The 23,924-nt window shown below is 43.0% G+C and overlaps 1 protein-coding gene across 4 annotated transcripts in view; it reads right to left on the reverse strand.

The window, feature by feature from the left end:
* LOC122548856 (protein spire homolog 1-like) overlaps nt 1-23,924 on the reverse strand; it is a 207,915-nt gene that overhangs the window by 141,939 nt on the left and 42,052 nt on the right. The gene's annotated exons all lie outside the window — the stretch shown is intronic.

Here is a 23,924-nt window from a genome sequence, read left to right on the forward strand (position 1 = left end):
GATTGGGTTCCATCCGGGTGCTCTGGTTTGCTCCCACAATCCAAAGATGTGCAGGTCAGGTGAATTGGCCATGCTGAATCTCCCATAGTGTTAGGTGCATTAGTCAAGGATAAGTATAGGGGAGGGAACGGAGGGTTGGTGTGGACTTGTTGGGCCAAAGGGCCTATTTCCACACTGTAGGGAATCTAATCTAATCTAAACAAACCATTGTCTCAGCTTCAGCATGAACAATGTCAAGGCCCACAAAAAGAACACAGAGGAGATTTCCCAGAATGGCACTGTGGATGAAGGATTAAATTATATGGACAAATTAGAAACACTGGGAGTGACTCCTTGGAGAAGAGAAAGCTGAGTGGAAATTTAATATAAGAGATGCTCAAAATGACATGCAGTTTGACAAGGTAAACAGGGGGAGAAATCCGCTGTTAACCATGAGATACATTTAAAATAACTGTCATTGATTCATACAGCATTGAAATAGACCCTTTGGTCCAACTCATCCATGCCGACCATGTCAAAAGGATCTGAGGAATTTTGTTCTAGTGCAGCAAGTGATTAAAAACTTTAATAAGTTTCCTGAAAGAGCTGTGAAAACTGACTCAAGGTAATTTTCAGAAAGGTACTTGCATGAATATTGAAAGGAAATATTCTCAGAGCCATGGGGACTGAGCAAGGGTGTGGGGTGAATTAGATGGCCATGTGAAAAGAGTTAGCACAGGAATGGAAGGCTGAAAGGTCTTTTGATTCTAGGAAATGAATATTTAGGCATTGTATCTTGCAAAGTTATCCACATTATCCTGCAAACTGCATATTTCCAATCATGAAAATTAAAGAGATACAAAGACAGATTTTCACTTTCATGCATTCTAAGAACAAACTTCCAACAATGACAGCTATTGCTTTTATTTTAATGGCTTTATAAGAAAAAAATACCATGGGCTGCAGGAAGCCTGAGGTTACTGAGCACCGCTGCTGTTGGCATGGCATACAGCATTAAATAGCTTGTTAAATGATTATTTGTCCTGGTACAAGTTTGAATGTATTCGCACTGGCTAATTGATATACACAGACAGTACCAGGCCAGTAATTATTACATTCATATCAGTAGAACAAAATGGAAACATAATTAACCTTCACAAGTCAGAAGATATAGTGCACATCAGTGCAATGGCACATTGTTTGGCCTCCATTGTGGAATAGATTTGTACTATCAGAGGTCGCCATATCTGGCATGTTTTTCATTTTGATTATTTTTTTCCCTCATTAAATAGCACTCTTCAAAGGAAATGACTCATAACACTTGTAAAAATTGCTTTAAATTGTTTAATTTTGAACTTTTCCCTCAAAAGAGTATGAAGAGGGACTGAGGGAGGTACTGTCCAGTTATCATCTCTGGACCAGAAATCCCATATTTGAGTTTCACCCTGGGAATTGTTAGCCATGGAAGGTGCATTTGTAAAATAGCCAACATATTGATTATCAGTCTTTAAGTCCTCCTGACACACCTGCAGTTAGGCAGGAACAGTTGGAGACTCTCCTGGTCGACTATCCTACAAGAAGCAATGGCAAACCACTACAATACTGCCCATAAGCATGGGCCAATCCAATGGAAGTCCATGGCCCAACATTCAGAAATTATGAAGGGCAAAAACTGACACAGATTAACCTGCTTATCAAGTTTCCTTTGACAACTTTAATTTTCGTTGTAGCACATCTTTAAGGGAGTGTTATCTGACTAATTTGGTTTAGCAGTTTTCAAAATAGCATTAAAAAGGGACTAAAGTCTTTCTACGCAGGGGTCCTCTCTTTTACTATCAGGAATTTGGCACCTGAGGTTGTTACTCTTAGTAGGACAGTAGGATGTTATGATGGCTCATGGACTCCCAGACCACCTGCATATTCTGAGGACTTGAGGAGCCCACAGGATCCACTAGATTCAAGCCCCGATTCTGATATATGTAAGGGCCTGTTACTTAATCCTGATCTTGAGCTACAAAGTGTGAATGAGGTTTGGGCAGATCTTTGTACATCTGCTGCCAGACCTAGCTACAATGACCAAGCCCAGTTCCAGATCATGTACCCTGGAAAAAGTTAATCAACCCCACTGCCTGCCTCTCCTCCGTTGTCATATATGTGCTTGGGTGTCCTTGGAAAGGGAGCACATTGTGTTCACTAGCATCCTTGAGGGTGACCAGTAGTTAGCACAGAGGTTGGAGTGCATCATCTCACCCATAAAATGTTGTTTTCATTTAAATTCATAAGTCTCTTTAAAGTTTTTTTTCCTTTTGTTACAATGCCACATTAAGAGGCTATTACTATTAAAAAGAAACTAAGCAAACTGACTATTTAACAGTGGCTGCTAGGGTATTGCTGAATCCCACAACCTACAGCACTCCCTCGTTTCCTACCGACCTTTCTTACCTCTCTAACCTGCCCCTACCCTGTCACCTGGATGGCATCGACCAAAATCTTGACCAGGGGATAAGCCTGTGGATGTGTGATAGCCAATGACATGAGCACTAACGTCAAGGCAGCTGTGACCCAAAAATATGGTCTAACCATTTCTCACCTTCACAAATTGTAAGATTACACTGCAATCTTGTTTTTGAGTTCAAGACTTTTTGAAAGAAAATGTTATTTATACTCTCAAAATGGTCTTGTCACATTTTTGTATTGCCTTTCTCCACCCCTCAACACCCATTCTCACCCCACCCATTTCCATCCCGCCAAACGAATATCTTCTAAAAATAACTTCTTATCATCAGTGTTGGCAAATCCAGCTTTGTTAGTGAAACTATCTGATCAAAATCATCAACACATCAATCTGGATTGAGAAGATAAGTCTTTGAAATGTTAAGTGCATGGAAAATTACAGACTGTCAGTGATCATGATTAGAACTACAACTAATAAGTAAGTCAAAAGCAATCAAAACCTCGTCAGAATGGTCAGATGCCTGATGCTCACAATCTTCAAGGTGAAGAGTGAAATATAGTAATGTAATATCATACCTAGTGTGAAAGAATTTGATTCACGTGTTGTGTTCTACCTCAAGACCCAGACAAGTGTTGTTAAACATGCAAGTTTTTCTTGTTTAGTCAGTTCCCTAATCACTTCATATTCAGGAAAGCTCAGCATAACTCTCGTGCCCATGTTTCAATATCAAATTTAAATATTGTGAACACCACGCTAATGTTTTGGATTTTTAAATTTTTAAAAACATGTGAAAATATAATTTTTTAAAATTATTTTGTTTAAGAGAAGCATGCTGTTGACCATCATCCATGTGTTTTTTTTTTCTATAAATAAATCTATCTATCTGGCCTATAGCACAGAAAAAGGCTCTCCAGTCCTTGTGGTATTTGAGAATCAATAAGGGTTCAAAGTGAACATATATCAGATCTACCATTTATAGTATTGTGGAAAACAGTAACAGCATTATTTTCTGCAATCTCAATCTTGTAAACATCCATGTATGTTTATTTTTCATGTTCCACACATGGAGATTACTAGTGGCAGTGAGACGATGATGTTAATTGACCACAGAAAGGTGTCCATTGGTATGGGATAGAAAGGCCATTCATGAGCCCTCTCATCATAGACTTAATTGGGGTGGAGACAGGAGGTCAGTTCCCTATTCACCGAACTAAATCTCCCTCTGCCCCACGACCAAACCCATCAAAGGGAAGAGGACTTAATTCCACTCGTGACATATGAGCAGATTGTCTCAGAATTGTTACGACACTTGGCCCAAAGTCACTGCACTTCTTCTCCAAATGAACCTTGAGACTTCCTGCCATTCTCCCACTTTCCTCCATCCCTTTCACATTATTTCCATTTCAGCTTTAACAGCCACTTGGAATACTCCATATTCCATTTAATGCTTTGTAGCAGTCATTATGCCTCTTTAAGTGTTTTAGAATTCTTGCCTAGGCTATCACGATGAAGTATGGTCCTTATGAAGTCAACTATACCAATTGTTAAAGATGCTAGTTCTGAGCAAAGGACTCTCAGTTACTAAACTCAAGTTTAATTAGTGTACACTAGTGATGACTAGATTCACTAAGATTGGCAACTGGAAGATGTACTAAATGCAGATATAGTAACCATGTAACCACTGCCGATTATTAAAAACCTATCTGATGCCCTTTGGGGAAGGAAATCTGCCATCCTCATCCAGTGTGGTGACATGAATCCAGACCCACAGCAATGTGGTTGAGTCTTAACTGCCCTCTGGGCAAACTAAGGACCAGGAATAATTGCTAAATGAAAGTGACATCCATAACCTGTGATCAAACAAATGAGAGAAGTCTGACCGTGGAACAGATCATAAATATGCCAGGGAGTTTACTTGCATTACAACCAACTGCAAAGAATTATGGAATCATACAGGACAGAAGACCAGCCAATTGTACCTGTGCTGGTTCTTTGTCAGGATTATCTATTTAATCCAAGGCAGTGCCCATCCCTTTATGAGAATTTCCCCCTTCAAGAATCAATTCGTTTGTAATTGAAAATTATGATTGAATCTGCTTCCAGCAGCCTTTTAGGTTCTGCATTCCAGTTCACAACAACTTGCTGAATTAAAATAAAAACCCCTCATCCTGCCTCTAGTTCACATTACAGATTAACTGACCATTTTTTAATCTTGCAAATCCTTTTAACGTTCTTGTTGAATCTCCCATAACATCTCAGCTCCAATGAGTAAAGTCCTAATTTGTCAAGTGACCCATTTCCTGTTATTTCCAAGTCTGATAATATTGCATATTTTTCTGGGCTCCCAAATGCTTAGTACAGTAAAGTCTCTAAAACTGCACGTAGCAATTTGACTGTGACTGAATTAATGCACTGTGTGGACTTAGTACATACAGCCTTCAAAGTACAAAATTCAATATTCCATAAATCTCAACATTGTTCTATCTTGATGTTGCAAACAAAACAGCTTTAAAAGAGATGTCATGCCAAGAAGACATGTTTACCTGCATATTTACGTTTTGCTACTGCTCCAAACAATGAGTGTTTCACAGTTAGGATATATTTACATTCTTCAGTTTTTAAATTCACCAACATACTACTTCAAACTTGCTTACATTGAACTTAATTCACCTCATGCCATAAACTATAGTTGCATTAGAGGCTAGATATTAAAGATACTAAAAGGGGCAAGATGACTTTGTTGCTATAAAGAGGAAATTTATGCACTGTGTGCACAACCACGTTCTGTGTGATTTGAAAGTCCATGCATGAGCACTGTAAGCAATTTTCTGACTAATGTCACTCAAATTCAAGAAACATGCTTCAGGAGATTAAGCCAACTGGGGGTTACTGAAGCCCGTAGAAATTCAGTCTATCGACTTGAAGACTATTGTTCAATAACATTATATTCACTCCAGAAGGATATGTAAAGAATTGTGTCATTTAACAAAACCTGGAGCCCGTATTGCCAATAATTTTATTTAAAAAGCACACTCCATTGTGACCCTGGGAAGCTTTGCCTGAAATGTTGCAGAAAATCTTTTATATATGTTTGCACATGTACATATCTTGTACACTCACACATATAAGTGTATAAATACATACTCTAAACATGTTTGTAATATTATGTAAATATGTATTTCACATATACATATGTGTGTATGTGTAAGACACATATGTATTTTATACATACTTGAATACATACATATTTGATGCATGCATCAGTACAAATGCCATCAAGCTCAGAATAGTTGAAGCTGATGTGCTGCCTGAGACTCACTGCAGTCCCTTCCCCATGGGATCATCAGCCTGTCTACAGCATCTGAGTGCTTTCTGGAAACAACAGCAACACAGTTATGCCACAATTGCTTGAGTCTTAAGACTGCAACATAACAATAGAAACATGTGGGAAAGGAACACATGCCAATGTTTTATCATTCTAAGCTTCCAAAGCTGCTCTGTCTCTGACGCCTCTCTCCATCCCATATGAGGAATGGCAAAAAAAAGAGAAACAAGTGTTTTCTTAACATATAGAGTCAAACAGCTCAGTGCATTAATCCAGGATGTGCTTCGTTCCAGCAAATACACAATTACTTATTCAGTCTGGGTTTCCTAATCCATTCCTTGGCCCATTTTCTTCCGTTTTAGTGCCCATTTGCTCACTGGTCTGATGAATGACTGCTGACACAAATGGGACAGAGGGTGCTCTGTATTGCAAAGTCATGTGAACATCTTTCGGACTTTAAAACACAGGAAAATCTCATTCCACCAAAATATTCTGGAGGTTGAACCAGAGATCATAGAGTCATAGAATTATACACCAAAGAAACAGACTGCTCAGTCCTACTCATCCTTGCCAACCAGTCATTCAATCTGATCTAGTCCTATTTGCCACCATTTTGCCTGTATCCCTCTAAAACCTTCCTATTTATGTACTCATCCAGATGCCGTTTAAATGTAACAGCCTCCACCATTTCCTCTGGTAACTCATTCCATAGACACACCAACTTTTTAAATCTTTCCCCTCTCATGTTAAACATATGCCCTCTATTTTTGGACTTCACCACTCTGGGTAAAAGATCTTGGCTATTGACCCTATCCATGCCCCTCTCGCACCTTTTCATTCGGTCACCCCTCAGTCTCCAACACTCCAGCCTATTCAGCCTCTCCCTATAGCTCAAACCCATGGGGAAAGATCTTTGCTATGCACCTTCTCTGTACTCCTCATGATTCTATCAACCTCTGTAAGGTTACCCATCAGTCTTCAACACTCCAAGGAAAAATGCTCCAGCCTATTCAGCCTCTCCCTATAGCTCAAACCCAATCCTGGCAACATCCTTGTAAATCTTTACTGCACCCTCTCACATTTAACAACATCCTTCCTATAGAAGGGCAGTATTCCAAAAGTGGCCTAGCCAATGTCCTGCACAGCCACAATATGCCAGCCCGACTCTTATACTCAATGTTATGACCAATGAAGGCAAGTACGCCAAAGCTTTCTTCACCAGCCTGTCTAACTGACTCTTCACTTTTAACAAGCAATGCACCTGCACCCCTCAGTCTCTTTGTTCGGCAACACATCCCAGGGCCTTACCGTCAAGTGTACAGGTCCTGCCCTGACCAAAATGCAGCACCTCACATTTATCTAGATTAAAATCCATCTTCCACTCCTCAGCCCATTGGCCCATCTGATCAAGGTCTTATTGTACTCTGAGATAATCTTCTTCACTGTCCACTATGCCACCAATTTTGATGTCATCTGCAAACTGACTGACCAAATCTCCTATCTTCACCTCCAAATCATTTATATAAATGACAAAATGCAATGGATCCAGCACCGATCCTCGTGGCACACCACTTGTCAGAGGCCTCCAGTCTGAAAAACATCGTTCCGCCACTACTCTGTCTCCCACCTTCAAGCCAATTTTGTTTCCAATTGGCTAGCTCCCCCAGGATCCCATGTGATCTAACCTCACTAACCAGACTACCATGTGGAATCATGTTGAATGCTTCATTGAAGTTCATATACACAACATCAACCACTAAAGAGGCCTTTTTGCATGTAAGCAATGTGGAGTAATAGCAATGGAATCAGCAGCAAGTAAAACTAATGAATGTAGTAAATGCATGGGGGGAGTTGAACTGTGACAGAAAAGGTTATGAATTATCAGATGTCACAGAAATAGCACTCTCTAGAAAAGCAATGTCATTCAAAGAATGACCAGATGAACAGATGATGACAACACATAGGTGTACCAATAGAAAACTTGCAAAATTTAAAGATGCGCTTGCATAGACTGATGAAAATGGGACTGACTAAAATTAACAGGTTTGAAAATGGATGAGAAGTGTCTTTGTTGATCACAAATATTCAGTAACTTGTAATATTTTTTTCTTCATTCATGGGATGTGGACATCGCTGGTAGGCCAGCATTTATTGCCCATCCCCAGCTGCGTTTGAGAAAGCTGTGGTGAGCTGTCTTCAGCTGTCTTCTTGAACTGCTGCACTCCATGTGCTGTAGGTAAATGTACAATATTGCTGGGGAGGGTATTCCAGGATTTTGACCCGGCGACAGTGTAGGTAATAGTGATATATTTACAAATCAGGAAGGTGAGTGGCTTGGAGGGGAACTTGCTAAGCTTCAGGCTAAGCTGGGACACTGTCCAGGTTCGGCTGCAGTTGGAGAAGGACTGTTTCCCTACGCTGAGCTCCAAAAGGGAGTGCATTGAAATTTTTGTTTATGAAAGGCAGGACATTGGGAGAAGTGTGTTGTACTGGCTGGTAGTCATGAGCTCTCTATCATGGCTATTGCTTATTATCACTTTAATCTGTGGAAATCATTGCCTGAAGCTCAGAAAATAGTTTGTTAGATCTCAGTGCTTGTTCTCTGCCTCCATTCTGTTTCCAAAGCATTTTTTTTAACAGAGATAGGTTACAGGGAGATTGGCTGGATAGGACAACAATCTGTCCATGTGCTGGAGCTGATCCATAGGATGATTTGAGAGCAATTAAAAAGGAGCCAGATAGGATTTTCTGATCAGGCAGTGGGAGCCAGTTTGATGCCAGGGGGTTGCTTGAGGATCCAGTGCTTGAGGAAAGCTCAGAGACCCATTGATCCTACTTGAGGGCAGAAGAAGCCAAGTCATGCCCTGCAAAGGGAAACCTGACAGCAAGACCCATTTTTGAATTACAGTTTCTAAAAGGTTGGAGAGAGGGTGCTACATTTTGAACCACTCTCTCCTTCACTTATCCTGTATCACGTCTCAACTGTTACCTCTCAACTGGATGCCATTTCCACTAATTAGTTAAGGTCATTAATTGGGCATCTCTGCAAACAATCGACACTCAGCCGCTCTTTCTCACAACTGGAGTGAAAATCGTCCCAATCTGATGGTTAGATACTAGTCAGCACACAAGGAAACACTTGCTGCTTTTTAGCAAAGCAGATTTATGGAGGTGCCTCATACACCAACATGCAACTCCTCAAGTGGTCTGAATTGTCAGCTTAAATCTTGTGCCCAAGGCCCTGACAAGACTGATTTTGATTTGATTTGATTTGATTTGATTTATTATTGTCTCATGTGCCTAAGTACAGTGAAAAGTTTTGTTTTACCTGCAGTACAGGGAAGTCATAACATACAAAGATCGCAGAGTGATTTAACAGAGCAAGGATTACAAAGTTACAGCTGCAAAGAATATGGACAAAAAGCAAGATTAACATTAGATTTGAAATTTGAGAGGTCCATTCAGCAGTCTAACAACAGTGGGGAAGAAGCTGTTCTTGAACCTATTGGTGTTTTTAAACATTTATATCTTCTGCCCAATGGAAGAGATTGGCAGAGATTACAACTGGGGTGGGAAGGGTCTTCGACGATGTTGGCTGCCTTTCTGAGGCATCAAGAATTGTATATGGCATCAATGGATGGAAGGTTGGCTTGTGTGATGGTCTGGGCTGTGTTCACAACTTTCTGTAGTTTCTTGCAGACCTGGGCAGAGCAATTGCCGTACCTATCCACGATGCATCCAGATAGAATGCCTTCTATGGTGAATCTGTAAAAGGTGGTGAGGGTCCTTATTGATTACCCAATTTCCTTAGCCTCTTAAGGAAGAAGAGACGCTGTTGTGGCTTCTTGACCATTACAATAACATGGGTGGTTCAGGACAGATTGCTGATGACTGTCACTCCTAGGAACTTGATATCTTCGACCCTCTCCACCACAGTTCCATTGATGTAGATAAGGGCATGCCATCTTCCTTGCTTCCTGAAGGTAATAATCAGCTCTTTAGTTCTGCTGACATTGAGGGGGGAATTGCGGTCTTTGCACCACATCACCAAGCACTCTGTCTTTTTCCTGCATTCTCTCTTGTCATTGTTTGATTTATGGCCTAAAATGGTGGTGTTGTCAATGAACTTGCAGATGGAGTTGATGAAATTTGGCCACCGACATCTCCTAACTCAGAACTCAGTGAGCCAGGGATGAAAAGTTAAGAATGTGCCTGTATGCAGCCACTTTGCACATACTTCAAGGCATTTTTAATGTACTTTGCAACCTGGCAACTAATTTGCACAGTACAAGATTCAACAGCAATTAAGTTTTATATTGTATTAAAGAGGAATATTCAGTCAAGGGTTGAAGAGATCTCCATATCCTGCTTAAAATGATCCCAAGCGATCTGTGATTGCTCCAAGTGCCACACTTTGGACCAAGGTTACATGATAGAATTACTTAGTCCCATTAATGTGCTGGTACTGTGGTAGAGCAATCCAACCTGACTTAGCCACTTGACCTTTCTCCATCATCATACAATTGCTTTCCTGCTCGTATTTGTACATTTCACTTATGACAGCTATCATTGAATCTGCTTCCTCCACCCTTTGATCAGTGTGCTTCCATCAGAACAACATACCATGTTGTCTCTGATTCATCTTAAATGTGGTTATGCAGCTTCCCATCACTGCTTATGTTTGTTCACTTTATTTTAACTGTTCTTTGATTTTGAACACCTCCATCAAATTATCTCTTAGTGTTAATTCAAAGCAAAAAGTTATGGACAGTGGAAATCTCAAATAAAGTCAGGAAATACAGGAAAAACTCAGGTGATCAGGCAGCATCTGTGGAGAGAGAACATGACCAAGAATTTCCTATTTATAGTTTTTGTATCCTCTTAACTTTCTCTGCTTCAAGGAAAACAACTGAAATTTTCTCTCACTTCTTCAGATATTCAAGTTCCTTATCCTGTGTACCAAAGTAAATCTCTTAACATTCCTTAAAATGCGTGTCTCAGAATTGAACACAATAGTCCAACCATTATTTTATAAAAGTACATAACTTCCGTGTTTTGTACATTGTTGCATCTAAAGTATTTGCCAATTTAATAGCCTTCACAGCCTGTCCTTCCACCTTAAAAATTTGTATACATGCAAGCACCAGCTCTCTGATCCTACAGCTTCTTTATAATTATATCCTACAGTTCATTTTGCTATTCCTCACATTTTATCTGCCGCATTTTACATCCATCAGTTTAGATCCACCCTGAGCTTCTCATTAACGTCCTCATCATTTACTACTTCCAAGTAGTAAACTTTAAAGTTTAAATTTTACAAATTTCATAGATTTTAAAGTTGTGCTCTGTCAACAAAGTCCAGAATATTGCTGTGTATCAATATTAAGCAGTCACCCCAATACTGACCCCTGGGGAAAAACTACTGTATACCTCTTGCCAGACTGAAAAATACACATCCACCATTAATCCCCGCCTTCTGCCCCTTCGACAACTATGTATTCACACCGCCATTTCTCCTATAATCCCACAGGTGTCAATTTTGTTAACAAGTCTATTTTGTGATACTTGTCAATTATCTTTTGAAGTTCATATACACATCAACAAAATCACCCTACATAACCCTCTACATTACTGGATCAAGGTGTTAGTTTTTAACAAATCCATGCTGCTCAGGTAAATATAACACTGCTGTGCTCTACCAGCACCACTAATCCAGAATCTGGTTTCCAGCATCTGCAGTCATTGTTTGTACCTAAATATAACATTGTCCCATTGTCATTATTCAATGATAATCAAGTAAAGTTCACCAAGTCACAAAAACAGAAACAGAGGGTGGGGGAAGGTAGCAAAGAGTACAATGGGTGAATGGGGGTGAGGATGGAGGTGATAGGTCAGAGAGGAGGGTGGAGCGGATAAGTGGGAAGGGAGATAGGCAGGTAGGACAGGTCATGAGGACAGTGCTGAGCTGGAAAGTTGGAGCTGGGGTAAGGTGGGGGGAGGGGAAATGAGAAAACTGGTAAATCCACATTGATGCCCTGGGGTTGAAGTGTTCCGAGGCGGAAGATGAGGTGTTCTTCCTCCAGACATCGGGTAGTGAGGGAGCGGCAGTGGAGGAGGCCCAGGACCATGTCCTCAGCAGAGTGGGAGGGGGAGTTGAAACGTTGGGCCACAGGGCGGTGGGGTTGTTTGGTGCGGGTGTCCCAGAGATGTTCCCTAAAGCGCTCTACTAGGAGTCATCCAGTCTCCCCAATGTAGAGGAGACCGCATCGGGAGAAATGGATACAATAAATAATATTGGTGGATGTGCAGGTAAAACTTTAATGAATGTGGAATGCTCCTGTGGGACCTTGAATAGAGGTGAGGGAGGAGGTGTAGGCGCAGGTTTTGCAATTCCTGCGGTGGCAGGGGAAGGTGCTAGGATGGGAGGGGGGTTTATTGGGCGGCATGGACCTGACCAGGTAGTCACAGAGGAAACTGTCTTTGCGTAAAGCGGAAAGGGGTGGGGAGTGAAATATATCCCTGGTGGTGGGGTCTGTTTTTAGGTGGTGGAAATGTCGTCGGATGATGTGGTTTATGCGAAGGTTGGTGGGGTGGAAAGTGAGGACTGGGGGGGGTTCTGTCCTTGTTACAGTTGGAGGAGTGGGTTTGAGGGCAGAGGTGCGGGATGTGGATGAGATGCGTTGAAGGGCATCTTCAACCACGTGAGAAGGGAAATTGCAATCTCTAAAGAAGGAGGCCATCTGGTGTGTTCTGTGGTGGAACTGGTCCTCCTGGAAGACGGAGACGGAGAATTGGAAATACAGGATGGCATTTTTGCAGGAGGCAGGGTGGCAAGAGGTGTAGTCCAGGTAGCTGTGGGAGTTGGTGGGTTTGTAAAAAATGTCAGTGTCAAACGGTCGTCATTAATGGAGGTAGAGAGGTCCAGGAAGAGGAGGGAGGTGTCAGAGATGGTCCAGGTGAATTTAAGGTCAGGTTGGTGAAGTTGATGAACTGCTCAACCTCCTTACGGGAGCACGAGGTAGCACCAATGCAGTCATCAATGTTGCGGAGGAAGAGGTGGGGAATGGTGTCGGTGTAACTATGGAAGACGGACTGTTCTATGTAGCCGACAAAGAGACAGGCATAGCTGGGGCCCATACGGGTGCCCATGGCTACCCCTTTGGTCTGGAGATCCCACCAACATCATCCGCCGACATTTCCGCCACCTCCAAATGGACCCCACCTCCAGGGATATATTTCTCTCCTGACCCCTTTCCACCTTCCGCAAAGACCGTTCCCTCCGTGACTACCTGGTCAGGTCCATGTCCCCCAACAAAGCACCCTCCCATCCTGGCACCCTCCCCTGCCACCGCAGGAATTGCAAAACCTGCGCCCACAGCTCCTCCCTCTCCACCAACCAAGGCCTCAAAGGAGCATTCCACATCCATCAAAGTTTTACCTGCACATCCACCAATATCATTTATTGTATCCGCTTCTCCCGATGCGGTCTCCTTTACATGGGGGAGATTGGACGCCTTCTTGCAGAGCGCTTTAGGGAACATCTCCGGGACACTTGCACCAATTAACCACACCGCCCCGTGGCCCAACATTTCAATTCCCCCTCCCACATGCAGGTCCTGGGCCTCCTCCACCGCCACTTCCTCACCACCCGACGTCTGGAGGAAGAACGCCTCATCTTCTGCCTCAGAACACTTCAACCCCATGGCATCAATGTGGATTTCACCAGTTTCCTCATTTCCCCATCCCCACCTCACCCCAGCTCCAACCTTTCAGCTCAGCACCATCCTCATGACCTGTCCTACCTGCCTATCTTCCTTTCCACCTATCCACTCCACCCTCCCCTCTGACCTATCACCTCCATCCCCACCCCCATTCACCTATTGTACTCTTTGCTACCTTCCCCCACTTTCCTCTCTGACCTATCACCTCCATCCCACCCCCATTCACCTATTGTACTCTTTGCTTCCTTCCCCCACCCACCTCTCTGACCTATCACCTCTATCCCACCCCATTTCACCTTCTCCCCAGCCCCAGCCCCACCCCATCCCCCCCATTTATCTCTCCACCCTGGAGGCTTCCTGCCTCTATTCCTGATGAAGGGCTTTTGCCCAAAACGTCAATTTTCCAGCTCCTCGGATGCTGCCTGACTTGGTGTGCTTTTCCAGCACCACTCTGATCTAAACTCTGGTTTCCAGCATCTGCAGTCCTCACTTTTGCCAATATAATCACAGCTGATTTTGAGCTCCCATTCCATTTTCCCCATAATCCACAGCTCCCCTATAATTCAATTGTATTTGTTTATCTTAGCTTTGTACATTTTCAATGATCCAACCACTGCTTCACTCTCTCTCTCTCTATCTGGGGAAAAGAATTCCAAAGATTAACGAATCTCTGAGAAAAGGAGAGTTGTTCTGAAACCATGGCTCCTAGTTATATATTTCCCATGAGAGGAAACATTCTCTCAGTATCTACCCTGTCAAGATCCCTCAAAATATTATGTTTTTAACAATATCCACCTCTCTTTCTTCTAAACTCCAATTAGTGGTGGCCCAGCCTGCATAATACAATCCTAGGCATTGGCTAGGTGAACCGTGCTTCCAATGCAAGGGCCTTCTCCTTTCAATATGGAGAGCAACATGCTAGGTACCTATCACCTTCATCCCCTCCCCCATTCACCTATTGTACTCTATGCTACTTTCTCCCCAACTCCACCCTCCTCTCATTTATCTCTCCACCCTTCAGGCACTCTGCCTGTATTCCTGATGAAGGGCTTTTGCCCGAAACGTTAATTTTCCTGCTCCTTGGATGCTGTCTGAACTGCTGTGCTTTTCCAGCACCACTCTAATCCAGAAAATAGTATTAGGAATGCCCTGTAATGTCTGAATGCTATTCTCCTCAACCAAGTTGAGTTGCTCACCACACTGGTGCAAATTTCATATTCCCACCGTTACAGTGATGGTTAGAATGGGGGTTAGCTGGATGCGGGGTATGTTCAATCCCCACACTAGTCTTGAAGGACTCATATCTCCCCTCAGGTTAACCCTCCACTAGTCATCTCTCTCTCTACTGAGAGAGTAGCCCTCCGGTCCAGCACAGTTGGTATCACGGCAATTTCATGTTTTAATTTTTTTGCTGCAAATTGTGAATCTAGCAAAAGCATATTTACATTAAAACATTTCTTGAGTCTGATTTTATATTTCAGTCTGAGTAAAAGCCTACAGAATCTAACACGGGGGCCAAAAATTAAGCCATCTGTGGATGCCCATCCATAGGTAATTAATGTTTTCAATGTCCTACATGTATCCCCTGCTACATGTTCATAGGAGCTCAATTTCAATGAAAGCTTTGTTACCAGAGCAGAAATATATCTGAACATTACATTGGAATTTGTCATCAGGTCTTAAGGGAAACAAATCCTGCCTTTCTGCAGTCAAATCAAGCCTGAAGCAAACTGAAGTAGCTGACTTCAGTACTTTATATAAAGGGTGTGGTACATTCCAGTCATTTGATTAATTGGGAATTTCATTTCAAAGCGTTTTGCCCGAACGAGATTTCACTCACATAAAATTGGTTTACTTTCACTCACATAAAATTGGTGGCTGCCAGTGGACTGTTTTCATGGAGGTGTCTGTACTCAGTGGGTCATGACAATAAATGGGAAGCTGTAACCAACCATCCAACCATTCTTGTCGGCATGAAACTTCAAATGCCTAGCAATAAAGGGAACATTCTCATATTCAAATCATAGAATGATACACAACTGCATAACTATTTGAAGATAAAGATCTGTCAGGCCAGAGAGAATGATCAAGAGAGTGGAATTGGGTGGGTGTTCCCTTGTGCTGTAGCCATTCAATGATAACTAGAATAGGACAGAGCAGAAGGAAGCCATTTTGCCCATTATGTCTGTCCTGGCCCTTTGAAAGAGTCATCCAATTAATCTAAGTTTCTCACCAAGTATTTATCTAATTCATTTTGGAAAGATGATAGATTGTAAGAATCCGATTAACTCAAAAAAAAAAGCTCTCCTTCTCTCCCCTTGTTTTTTTTTTCAATGCCAGTTATCCTTAATTGGTGACGGCTGGTTAGTGACAGCTTCACAAAACCTTCTCCCAACCTCAATTCACCTGAGAAGTGGAACTAGTTTCTCCTTTCTACTCCCACAGAACCTCACATTTCCAAAAAGTACCTTTCATTACTATAGCTGAGCTTTCTATATTCTGTACCAAAGAAAAATTACCTACTGGAATATGACATACAAAAAGCAGAAATGCCACAGACCTATGCTGGACCCTAATTTTCAAACATGCATCAACCCTCAAGAATGCAAAGAATTTGATCACAATTTAAGGTATGGAATCCTGTTGTTCACTCTTAAGAAACATTAACAAAGAAAATTCCACCTAAATGTGGGGTGAGAATGTTGGGTGGTAACTAATGTGCTGCATCATCCCCCAACCAGTAGAAAAAGTCACTGGATTCTCCACCAATAAGAGGTAAGAAAAGGTGGAATATCTCATCCAACTTGGTGGATGGGTGGGTGACTCTTCAGAGGGTTGGTGTGGACTTGTTGGGCCAAAGGGCTTGTTTCCACACTGTAGGGTCACTAGGAGCTACCAGCCAATCAGTGAATGGCAGCTTCTGGGTCCTAAAGTTCACTTGTTGAGGCTGACTCTGGAGTGACCCAGTACAGAAAAGGTAAATTCTTTCACAGTGTACCCCTGTTGCGTCATCCAATTGAGAGGAGAGTTTGGGATACTATTTTAGCAAATCTGCGCAGCATTCCCTTCTCGGACAATAAGTCTAGGTATCCTAAGATAGACAGCCCAGAACAGTATACAGTATCCAGGTGTAACTCAACTAGCTGAAGCGGACTAGAATTCCTTGATCGAGGGCAGCATTTCACAATGCTCTTTGATGATTTTCTGTGCCTGGAACCTCAGCATCACTTTGGACCCCCACAGTTTCTAGATTTCAATTATTTAAAATGTTCTGTCCATTCTTGTTCCAAAGCAGATGACGTCATATTCGCCTCCAGTGAAACATCGAATGGGCAGTCCCTCAGACACAGACTTGAGCGACTGGAACAGGATAGGTTGGTGAGGAGTTGAAAGTTACGAAAACATTGGGGTGTTAAGATATGCATAAATATTTGAGTAGTATCAGGGACAGTGCAATATGAGAACAATCAGATATGTTGACAAAGAGCATTTTCTACAAATGAATCTGACAAATCTACACCGCTATACCTTGTATAATCATTAGAGGAGATTGGTCATGTCTCTGGGTTGCACTGCAGGGTAGCTCAGTGGTTAGCACTGCTGCCACACAGCACCAGAGATCCGGGTTTGATTCCAGCCTCAAATGACTGTCTTGTGGAGGTTGCACATTCTCCCAGTGTCTGCAGGGTTTCCTCCCACTGTCCAAAGATGAACAGGTTAGGTGAATTGGCCATGCTAAATTGCCAAAGTGTTCAGGGATGTATATGTTAAGTGCACTAATCAGGGGTAAATGTAGAGTAATAAGTAGGGGAATGGGTCTGGGTGGGTGACTTTTCAGAGGGTTGGTGTGCACTTGTTGGGCCAAAGGGCTTGTTTCCACACTGTAGGGATTCTAGGAAAGAGAACAGAGGAGATGTGTAAGTAATTTCTGTTCACCAAGTTATCAAGCGAAAATGATATTTGCTGAGTTCACTTACAAGGACAGATTTTTCTGGCCTTATATCATAATGAATTAGTAGAGTGAAGATTGAAAATTCATGCATGTGGAGAGGAAGAATGTAAGAACGAGAAGCAGGCCATTCAGCCCCTCGAGCCTGATCTGCTATTTGATACGATCATGGCTGATCTCACCTTGGCCTCAATTCACTCTCCATAGCCCTTTAACCTATTACTAATTACAAATGTCTAACTCCTCCTTAAACATAAGGAAGGAGAAAGGAAGGTCTTGCATTTAAATAGTTCTCTTCACATCCTTAGAATGTCCCACAGTGCTTTACATCCAGCAAAACACACTTTACAAAGTGTAATCATTTTTGGAATGGCAGAACAGAGACAACCAATTTGCACATATCATGATCTCTCAGGCAGCAATACAACAATAATCTGATAACCTCTGGCATGAAATATTGATTCGAGACTAATTTCATCGGATATGTGGAACAGTCCATCTTCCGCAGCTACACTGGCACCACCCCCCACCTTTTCCTCCGCTACATCGATGACTGTATCGGCACTATCTCGTGCTCCCATGAGGACATTGAACAGTTCATCCACTTTGCTAACACCTTCCACCCTGACCTCAAATTTACCTGGACCGTATCAGACTCCTCCCTCCCCTTCCTAGACCTCTCCATTTTTATCTCGGGCAACCGACTCAACATGGACGTTTATTATAAACCGACTGACTCCCACAGCTACCTAGATTACACCTCCTCCCACCCTGCCCTCTATAAAAACACCATCCCATATTCCCAATTCCTTCGCCTCCGCTGCATCTGCTCCCAGGAGGACCAATTCCAATACCGAACAGCCCAGATGGCCTCCTTCTTCAAAGACTGCAATTTCCCCTCAGATGTAGTTGACGATGCCCTCCACCACATCTCCTCCACTTCCCGCTCCTCCGCCCTTGAACCCCGCCCCTCCAATTGCCACCAGGACAGAACCCCACTGGTCCTCACCTACCACCCCACCAACCTCCAGATACATCGTATCATCCTTCGTCATTTCCGCCACCTCCAAACGGACCGCACCACCAGGGATATATTTCCCTCCCCTCCCCTATCAGCATTCCGGAAAGACCACTCCCTCCGCGACTCCCTTGTCAGGTCCACACCCCCCCCACCAACCCAACCTCCACTCCTGGCACCTTCCCCTACAAACGCAAGAAATGCAAAACTTGCGCCCACACCTCCCCCCTCACTTCCCTCCAAGGCCCCAAGGGATGCTTCCATATCCGTCACAAATTCACCTGCACCTCCACACACATCATTTACTGCATCCACTGCACCCGATGTGGCCTCCTCTATATTGGGGAGACAGGCCGCCGACTTGCAGAACGTTTCAGAGAACACCTCTGGGACACCCGCACCAACCAACCCAACCGCCCCATGGCTGAACACTTTAACTCCCCCTCCCACTCCGCCAAGGACATGCAGGTCCTTGGCCTCCTCCATCGCCAGACCATGGCAACACGACGCCTGGAGGAAGAGCGCCTCATCTTCCGCTTAGGAACCCTCCAACCACAAGGGATGAATTCAGATTTCTCCACCTTCCTCATTTCCCCTCCCCCCACCTTTTCTCAGTCCCAACCGTCGGACTCAGCACCACCTTTCTGACCTGCAATCTTCTTCCCGACCTCTCCACCCCCAACCCCTCTCCGGCCTATTACCCTCACCTTAACCTCCTTCCACCTATCGCATTCCCAACGCCCCTCCCACAAGTCCCTCCTCCCTACCTTTTATCTTAGCCTGCTTGGCACACCCTCCTCATTCCTGAAGAAGGGCTTATGCACGAAACATCGATTCTCCTGCTCCTTTGACCTGCTGTGCTTCTCCAGCAACACATTTTTCAGCTCTGATCTCCAGCATCTGCAGTCCTCACTTTCTCCTCGAGACTAATATTGGCCAGAAGGCTATGATAACTCCTCTGCTCTTCTCAAAAACAGTGCCATAGAGTCTTTCACATCCCCCTAATAGAGAAGACACAGCCTCAGTTTAATGTCTCATCTGAAAGACAGCAACAGTGCAGCACTCCCTCGGACCTACACGGGGCAAGGTTACATTTCTCTGTTCGATTCTAGACAGTGGGACGTGAATACACTGATTGTGACTAAGAGACAAGTGTACAATCAACTGAGCCATGATGGGCACACACGTAACAGTAACGAATGTTGCCTCTATCATGTCTCTGCATTACACAGCTAGCTCACTATCTAGTCTCTTTAAGATTGATGCAAATGCCTGCATCTTAAGGGAGAAGCTGCTCTGAGCGGCTACCAACATTTCTAGCTCTCGCATGGCGGTGTTCCTATGCAGCTTAGAGGGGGATTCAAATTAGCCTCTACTTAAATCGATGGGCAGGAAAAGAAATCGAATGGTTTTGCTTTCAGAAGGGCTCACTCTGAAAACCCAATTCACTGAATCAACGTGATCCTGTGAGACACACCAAAAGAATTAGTCCCCATTGTGAGTTGGAAAGAGATTTCCCAAGTTTCTCCAGAATGTAGGCACAAGGGAGTGGGTTTCCTACACAGGGACGTAATTAGGAAGACACACCCGAATGAAGGGGTTCATGACGATCACCGGATACCTTCTCAAGTAGTACAAATACTGACCTTTGTCAGTGATTCCCATGTCAAATAAAAGATTTTTTAAAATGTTATGCTTGAAGAAAGAATTTAAAAATTAAGCATATATATACAGACCAATATCTGTAAGCACCAAGATTCCTGCCAATCTGATTAACATTTGCCAGATTTTTTTTTTAAAAGTGGCATAAATCATGGTAAACAATTAGGATCCAAGAACTGTGAGCCTGACCTCGGTGGTGGGCAAGTTGTTGGAGTGAATCCTGAGGGACAGAATGTACATGTATTTGGAAAAGCAAGAACGGATTAGGGATAGTCAACATTGCTTTGTGCGTAGGAAATCATGTCTCACAAACTTGAATGAGTTTTTTTGAAGAAGTAACAAAGAAAATTGATGTTATCTACATGGACTTCAGTACAGAATTTGACAAGGTTCCCCATGGGACACTGGTTATCAAGATTAGATCTCATGGAATACAAGGAGAACTAGCCATTTGGATACCTTGGCTCGAAGGTAGAAGACAGAGGGTGGTGCTGGAGGGTTGTTTTTCAAACTGTGACCAATGGAGTGGAACAAGGATCGGGGCTGGGTCCACTACTTTTCATCATTTATATAAATGATTTGGATGGGAGCATAAGAGATATAGTTAGTAAGTGTGCAGATGACACCAAAATTGGAGGTGTAGTGGACAGCGAAGAAGGTTAGCTCAGATTACAACAGGATCTTGATCAGATGGGCTAATGGGCTGAGAAGTGGCAGATGGAGTTTAATTCAGATAAATGTGAGGTGCTGCATTTTGGAAAAGCAAATCTTAGCAGGACTTATACACTTATACAGGTCCTAGAGACTGTTGCTGAACAAAGAGAACTTGGAGTGCAGGTTCAAAGCTCCTTGAAAGTGGAGTTGCAGGTAGATAGGATAGTGAAGAAGGTGTTTGGTATGCTTTCCTTTATTGGTGAGAGTATTGAGTACAGGAGTTGGGAGGTCATGTTGCGGCTGTACAGGACATTGGTTAGGTCACTGCTTGAATATTGCTTGCAATTCTGGTCTCCTTCCTATCTGAAAGCTGTTGTGAAACTTGAAAGGGTTCAGAAGAATAGATAGACCAAGTCATTTCCCTGGGGTGAGGAGTCCAAATTAGAGGGCATAGGTTTAGGGTGAGAGGAGAAAGATATAAAAGAGACCTATGGGGCAACTTTTTCACGCAGCGGGTGGTATGTATATGGAATGACCTGCCAGAGGAAGTGTTGGAGGCTAGTATAATTGCAACATTTAAAAACCATTTGGATGGGTATATGAATAGGAAGGGTTTGTAGGAATATGGGCCGGGTGCTGGCAGGTGGGACTAGATTGGTTTGGGATATCTGGTCAGCATGGACAAGTTGGACTGAAGGGTGTGTTTCCGTGCTGTACATCTCAACAACTAATATCACCAAGAATTCTTCAACAGCACATTCCAAACCTCACAACTACCCACTAGAAGGAAAAAGACAGCAGATACATGGTAACACTACCCCATGCAAGTTCCCCTCCAAGCCACTGACCATCCTGACTTGGAAATATATCACTGTTCCTTCACTGTCACTGGGTCAAAATCCTGGAACTCCCTCCCTACCTACAGTACATGGTGGTTCATACAGTGGTTCAAGAAGACAGCTCATCGCCACCTTCTCAAAGGCAACTAGGGATGGGTAATAAATGGTGGCCACCCAGCAACGCCCACATGCATGGAATGAATAAAAGTAAACAAACATGCTGTATGTTCCTGCTGCAAGTTGATAAATAAAGTCAGCCACATTGGCACGGCATTTTTAAGAATATGCAATAGGTGAGGTTTTCAATGGAACCTATATAGATGTGGAAAACAAAACTGAAAGAAGCAGAAAATACAGTATATGTCACAATGAGGTTCCGTTTTATTTCATTGCTAAAGAATTTCAGTAAAAGACCAGAGAAGTGACTTTATTTCCACTGAGCTCTCAAATTACAGTTTTAAATTCTATTCCCATCTGGAAGTTCAGGACCTTCAGGGGAACAACCTATGGGTGAAGCCAATGTATATTCAAACACATAGATCAAAATGACAGGTGTAAAAGTATTATCAAAAATTATCACCAAATAGTTAATACATTTGCGCCTGACTTCCTCAATCTTTGATGTCCCAATCATGTCTCTGAGCACAAATACACAGAAAGTGATACAGGATAGCTCACTCTCCAGAAGAGGTTAACATTACGACAGGCTGATCAGGGCACGTTCTGAGGTAGTGTTCCCTATTGGCTGGTTAGCGTTTATGTGCCGGACACTATGTGCTTGTATTTCTTTTCACACTTTTCTGATCTTCTCTTCATCATCAGGTTAGGAGTGAGGGTGTTTACTGAAGACTATGCAGTTCTCATCATCATTCATAACTGCTCATTTACTGACGTGGTCCCTACCTGTATGCAGCAAGACCTGCGCTGGGTGCTGGCAGGTGGGACTAGATTGGATTGGGATATCTGGTCGGCATGGATGGGTTGGACGGCATGGACGTGTCTGTTTCCATGCTGTACATCTGTATGACTCTAAGTGGCAAATAACATTCACATGACACACATGAGCAATGATTATCTCCAACCAGAGCATAGTCTAACTATTTCCCCAAAATGTTCAATCGCTGAATCCCAGAAAATTAACTGGGCCAGCTATATAAGGATGAACAGTTACAGTTATTATAAGAGACTCACCTGAGATCCCAAGAACATATGATGATCTCAAAAGACTGCGAGTTCTGCAGTGAGTAACTCACCTCCTGACTCTCCAAAGCCTGTCCACAACTTACCAGGTACACATCAGGAGGATGAGATAAAATACTCCCCACTTATCTGAATGAGTGCAGCTCCAACAATACTCAAGAAGCTTGACATCATCCAGGCCAAAGCAGTCCACCATCCAACTTCTTGAACCTTCAGTTCCTCCAACATTGTTGCTCAGGAGAAGCAATGTGTACCATTTTCACAATGCATTACAGAAATTCACCAAACCTCCTCCAACAGCGCTTTCCATGACCTCTATCATCTCAAAAGACAAGGGCAGTAGATTGATGGGAACACCGCTCTAAATTCCTCTCCAAGCCATCCTGACTTGGATAAATATCACCGTTCCTTCACTGTCACTGGGTCAAAACCCTGGAACTAACAGCAATGTGGGTGACCCTACAACTTAAGGACCGCAACGGTTCAAAAAGGCAGCTCACTCCCACCTCCTCTGGAGAAATTAGGAATGGGCAGCAAATGCTCAACTTGTCAATGATACCCCTTTTCCAAGAAAGATTGTTTTTAAAATAAAGGATATTCCAAAATAATTTGAGTAGAAAGAAATTGAGAAATCTTCAAATCAATGCTAATAGATGCAAATGAGCATGAGGCAAGACAGTGCTGTACCCGACAAGCATTCAAATCACTGCAACCAAGCAGCTGAGGCCTCATAACAAGCAGCCCCTGCCAGAAGGCATGGAGGAATTATGTAGTTTTTAGCTCAAAAAGAACATTGTGCGATTAACCCGTCATTCACCTTCACATTGTTTCAGACACTGGATAGCAATGCTGAACTACAAACATAAACATGCGGATAAAGCCTCCTCGTCCAAAAAGGAAAACTCTGCAGTAAAGTAACATCCAATTTCATGGAGATTTCAATGATGCTGCAGTCAACGATGTTTGGGCTGCAGAACTCCTATCTGCCTGAAAGTCATTGCTCACCCTCTTTGGAACACAGCTTGAAAGGAGGGTGGGAAGAAAGAGACAGTCGACTTCGTGAAGGAATGATGCAAAAATAAAATTATGCTAAATGAGGCAATAGATCAGAAAGACAGAAGA

The sequence above is a fragment of the Chiloscyllium plagiosum genome, unplaced genomic scaffold, assembly GCF_037043375.1.
Source record: "Chiloscyllium plagiosum isolate Xiang-an unplaced genomic scaffold, Cpla_swu_hap1 HiC_scaffold_4, whole genome shotgun sequence".
Lineage (NCBI taxonomy): Eukaryota > Metazoa > Chordata > Chondrichthyes > Orectolobiformes > Hemiscylliidae > Chiloscyllium > Chiloscyllium plagiosum.